This window comes from Triticum urartu, unplaced genomic scaffold (genome assembly GCF_003073215.2).
Source record: "Triticum urartu cultivar G1812 unplaced genomic scaffold, Tu2.1 TuUngrouped_contig_160, whole genome shotgun sequence".
NCBI lineage: Eukaryota > Viridiplantae > Streptophyta > Magnoliopsida > Poales > Poaceae > Triticum > Triticum urartu.
Window position 1 is genome coordinate 1 of NW_024112043.1, and position 6004 is coordinate 6004.

Below are 6004 nucleotides of genomic sequence, written 5' to 3' on the forward strand. Positions count from 1 at the left end.
TATGTATGTGCATCATGATTGGATACAAGCAATGTAAGTTTGTGCAATTTTCTACTACCGTCAACTACAAAAAGTTAAAATATGTGGCCATTTGTCAAGTGTCAGCGACAATGTTTATGCCCTGCCACCTGATATTTTTCTACTGTCATAGACAATCTACCTGCGGTTCTCTACGTACGAGGGTTCGGAGGATTTTCTGCAAGACCTAAAGTAAGTTCCCCTGGCTTGTGACATTTGTGTTCTGTGGTGCGCTTTCATTCCATCATTTTGTAGTTCAGGTGTTTTAAGCTTGCCACTGCTCAAACTTCAAGCACAAATTAGAACCATCACAAATTCTCCCCCTCTCCTTCTCTTTCCGCAGGCTGTTGCTGTCCCCACTAAGAGTGGGCGCGGAAGCGTTCTCGTGGGCAGCTAAGAAGCTAGAGCCGAACAAGATTGGCCTGGCGACGTCCCCCTCCACGACGGCGGTGCAGGACCGAGTTCTCAAAGCGGCAGCGAAGCACGAATCGAAGCCGTCTGATGCGGAGGAGTCCACCAAGACAGACAGTTTTGCCTCCGAAGCATGAGAAGCTCCCTGTGAGCGTGTGAACTGGATCCGTAGCCACTTCGCCGTCAGTCTGGTGAATTGATGTTTTTGATGTTAGTAATGGTACCATGAGCCGCCGTGACGACGACCGGCATTGTAAATTTATAAGCAGCAGTTTATATTACACTTGTTAGCAGAAGTCTTCAGTCATTGGTCCAGTCTCATTGCCTCTCGCTAAAATAGAGAAATGCTAGCACAACTTCACTTGACGTTTTTGTACATGCCACACCATGCACAAAACACTCACATATTTGCATGCATAAAGGTTTCTCTGAGAGGTGGGGCAAGCAGATTCATTCTGCGGTTAAGAATGGCACTATGTGTGTCATACTTAATGGCCCGTATTTTGTCAGCTTCAAGTGGGGTGAGTCAGGGGACAACATTACCCACTTTCCTTTCCAATATAGCTGCTGGTAGTCTGGCTAGGATGGTGAAGAGTGCAAAAGCCAATATCGGTCATGTTTCAGTATGCAGATGAGACAATCATGCTTGTTCAGGATGAGGTGAAGCGGGAGATTTTTTATTTTTTCGAAACGGAGGCATGACCTTTGCGTCATTCATTAATTAAGAGAGAAATAGAGTGTTCGGTTATAGAAAAAGACGACACATGTCCAAACAAAATACAAAAGGCCATTACTCTCCCGGCATTATTTATGTCAAATGTTTTGCACCTGTGGTGGACCGAAGTCTTGCTTCCTTCTTGATGCCCTCAATTAGGATTTTCGGTGGTGCGGACTTGTAACGAGAGACCCTTGCATTTTTTTCATTCCAAATGGTCTAACTTATAAGCATGGCTATTGATGCCATGGCACTTCTATTCGGAACATTGGCTTCGGACATGTTGATTCGACACTCTTTGGTTGAGTACTCCAAGTGCCAAGTGGTGGTGTCAAGGTTCACAAGTTGTAGTCATTACAAATCACCTCCAAGTTTATGCGTGGCCTTCTAGGCGATGAGGGCATCAGGAGTTTCACTGAGGCTGCTGTGTGGGCCTTTCTCTTGTGCCATGCTTTTTTGTAGGCGCTTTTTTTTTCTGCTTTAGATTTTTGTTTTTTTGAGGATTCTTTTTCGGGTGAAGACTAACTTTCAAAAGAGCAATTCATTGTTAATACAATTATCCGAGCTTAGTTTTATTCTAATATGTTGAACTGTCAAATTGGTCATTGGCCTTTGAAGTACTTAAATATGTTCAACTGTCAAATTGGTCGTTGGCCTTTGAAGTACTTAAAACTTTTCTGTGTGTGACTACTCATGTTGTTGACTAGGCCAGTTTGGTGGAGAAGGTTCATAAAAGGATGGAGTGCCCCTGTGTATTTTAGAGGTAGACTCGCCCTGGTAAATTCTTGCCTGGCTAGCTCTTGTCAATATCACGTGTCAATGTCAATGTATTCGTTACCTGTCATTGAGAAGTTTGACCAAGTCAGAATATCTTTCGTTCGTAACGTGGACAATAAAAAAATCATATGATCGGATGGCGAACTTCTAATGGTGAATTATCTGTACAACCAAGAAGAAAGGAGGTTTGGGTGTCAAGAATCTCATGGGTTTGAATGTGAGCTTATTATGTAAGTGGTGTTGAAAATTAGAAGCAGAATAGAGGGTTTGGCAACAAATTCTCTCTCTGGGTTGTTTTAGACATGTTAAGCATAAAAGCACATAGTCCCCTATTTGGAGAAACTTGCTGCAAATGAGGGACATGTACCTTGTGGTGACAAAACCCTGGAAGTGCAATATTAATTATATCTAATATGTACTAAAAAGGAGGCAACTATTTTATCGAATGAAAGAGATAAACGGACAACTTTGTTTTGAGGAGGTCGTTGAATGAAGGTCTTCAGGTACCACGTATATAATTATAGAGTTTATCCTATATCTTCTATCTTCTATATCTAAATAGCTAACCCCCACTAACTATTTCTCTCAACATGCAAGCATGCCACATCATCTCATATCATGCATGAGAAAAGGCCCACCTTCACTATCATATGTCTTCCAACATGTAAGCATGTCACTTCATCATTAAACATGCATGAAAAAAAGACTCATCCCAACATGCAAACATCCAAGAGAATTTTCATTCTACTATCTATTTAGATTTAATAATAAAAATTACAATTATATAGTAATCAAACATAATAAATTATATGTATTTTCAGTTTTAGCTTTTTATATTATTACTTCAATTATTCATTATTCATACAACGAATCACATTGAAATATGTTGCAAAATATTCCTGCAACAACGTGCGGGGTATCATCTAGTGTACCTAAATAGTCGATCCCCACTAACTTAATTATCTCAACATGCAATTATGCCAACTCATCATGCCACCATGCATGCATCACTAACGTTAATTTCGTAAACATGCTACTATGCATGCCACCATGTATGAAAAAGACTCACATTAACATGCACCGCGCATGCTACTCATATTCATTAAATGTTCTACAACTATATGATAATCAAATATAAGTATACAATATGTATTTTAGTTTCATTTTCCATTTTGCTAATTCAAATACTAAACTTTCATGCTACCAAATCTCAAAAAATATCTGCATTCGATTAACGTAGCAACATGCGGGGTATCATCTCTATATTTATAGTTGTGCTTTATATTTTGAATATCATGTGCAAAAGAGATGCTACTAGTGTTATGAACCCCGATCTCCCCACATAAGAAACCACTTTAATATTACTTTCTATGCACCTTTATTTTAAGCCATTAATTATTTGAAAAACATAACCATCTATGAGTAATGATACGTCTCCGCCGTATCTACTTTTCCAAACACTTTTGCCCTTGTTTTTGACTCTAACTTGTATGATTTGAATGGAACTAACCCGGACTAACGCTGTTTTCAGCAGAATTGCCATGGGTGTGTTTTTATGTGCAGAAATATATATCTCCGGAATGACCTGAAACTCCACATAAAATCTCTTAGAAAAAAGAATCCTCGCCAAAAGATGGAAGACCGGGGGGGCCCACAACACCCTTCTCGGACGAGGGTGGGGGGCGCCCCCCCTAGGGTGCGCCCCCTACCTCGTGGGCCCCCTGGATGCCCTCCGACGCCAGCTCCAACTCTATATATTTGCTTTCGGAGAGAGAAAAAATAAGAGAGAAGAAATTATCGCGTTTTACGATACGGAGCCGCCGCCAAGCCCTAAAACCTCTCGGGAGGGCTGATCTGGAGGTCCGTTCGGGGCTCCGGAGAGCGGGATTCGTCGCCGTCGTCATCATCAACCATCCTCCATCACCAATTTCATGATGCTCACCGCCGTGTGTGAGTAATTCCATCGTAGGCTTGCTGGACGGTGATGGGTTGGATGAGATTTATCATGTAATCGAGTTAGTTTTGTTAGGGTTTGATCCCTAGTGTCCACTATGTTCTGAGATTGATGTTGCTATGACTTTGCTAATGCTTAATGCTTGTCACTAGGGCCCGAGTGCCATGATTTCAGATCTGAACCTATTATGTTTTCATGAATATATGTGAGTTCTTGATCCTATCTTGCAAGTCTATAGTCACCTACTATGTGTTATGATCCGGCAACCCCGAAGTGACAATAATCGGGACCACTCCCGGTGATGACCATAGTTTGAGGAGTTCATGTATTCACTATGTGCTATTGTTGGGCGTAGTAATTTCAAAATTTTCCTACGGACACGCAAGATCATGGTGATGCATAGCAACGAGGGAGAGTATGATCTACGTACCCTTGTAGATCGACAACGGAAGCGTTTGGTTGATGTAGTCGTACGTCTCCACGGCCCGACCGATCAAGCACCGAAACTACGGCACCTCCGAGTTCTAGCACACGTTCAGCTCGATGACGATCCCCGGACTCCGATCCAGCAAAGTGTCGGGGAAGAGTTCCGTCAGCACGACGGCGTGGTGACGATCTTGATGTACTACAGCAGCAGGGCTTCGCCTAAACTCCGCTACAATATTATCGAGGACTATGGTGGAAGGGGGCACCGCACACGGCTAAGAATATGATCACGTGGATCAACTTGTGTGTTTCTGGGGTGCCCCTGCCTCCGTATATAAAGGACTAAGGGGGGGCGGCCGGCCTAGGAGAGGCGCGCCAGGAGGAGTCCTACTCCCTTCCGGGAGTAGGATTCCCCCCCCATCCTAGTTGGAATAGGATTCGCGGAGGGGGGAAAAGAGGAAGGGGGGCCCCTCTCCTTGTCCTATTCGGACCAAGGGAGGGGAGGGGCGCGCGGCCCATGTTGGCTGCCTCTTCTCTTTTCCACTAAGGCCCACTATGGCCCATATAGCTCCCGGGGGGTTCCGGTAACCTCCCGGTACTCCGGTAAAATCCCGATTTCACCCGGAACACTTCCGATATCCAAACATAGGCTTCCAATATATCAATCTTTACGTCTCGACCATTTCGAGACTCCTCGTCATGTCCGTGATCATCCGGGACTCCGAACAACCTTCGGTACATCAAAATGCATAAACTCATAATATAACGTGTCATCGTAACCTTAAGCGTGCGGACCCTACGGGTTCGAGAACAATGTAGACATGACCGAGACATGTCTCCGGTCAATAACCAATAGCGGAAGACCTGGATGCCCATATTGGCTCCTACATATTCTACGAAGATCTTTATCGGTCAGACCGCATAACAACATACGTTGTTCCCTTTGTCATCGGTATGTTACTTGCCCGAGATTCGATCGTCGGTATCCAATACCTAGTTCAATCTCGTTACCGGCAAGTCTCTTTACTCGTTCCTGTAATACATCATCCCGCAACTAACTCATTAGTTGCAATGCTTGCAAGGCTTATGTGATGTGCATTACCGAGAGGGCCAGAGATACCTCTCCGACAATCGGAGTGACAAATCCTAATCTCGAAATACGCCAACCCAACATCTACCTTTGGAGACACCTGTAATGCTCCTTTATAATCACCAAGTTACGTTGTGACGTTTGGTAGCACCCAAAGTGTTCCTCCGGCAAATGGGAGTTGCATAATCTCATAGTCATAGGAACATGTATATGTCATGAAGAAAGCAATAGCAACATACTAAACGATCGGGTGCTAAGCTAATGGAATGGGTCATGTCAATCAGATCATTCAACTAATGATGTGACCTCGTTAATCAAATAACAACACTTTGTTCATGGTTAGGAAACATAACCATCTTTGATTAACGAGCTAGTCAAGTAGAGGCATACTAGTGACACTAAGTTTGTCTATGTATTCACACATGTATTATGTTTCCGGTTAATACAATTCTAGCATGAATAATAAACATTTATCATGATATAAGGAAATAAATAATAACTTTATTATTGCCTCTAGGGCATATTTCCTTCAGTCTCCCACTTGCACTAGAGTCAATAATCTAGATTACACAGTAATGATTCTAACACCCATGGAGCCTTGGTGCTGATCATG

The 6004-nt window shown here is 43.0% G+C and overlaps 1 long non-coding RNA gene across 1 annotated transcript; it reads left to right on the plus strand.

Moving 5' to 3' along the window:
• The first annotated feature begins 6 nt into the window (after positions 1–6).
• On the plus strand, positions 7–744 carry LOC125526729. The gene is made up of 2 exons (XR_007291874.1): positions 7–210; positions 362–744. It is a non-coding gene; the product is annotated as an uncharacterized LOC125526729 (long non-coding RNA).
• The last annotated feature ends 5260 nt before the right edge of the window (positions 745–6004 follow it).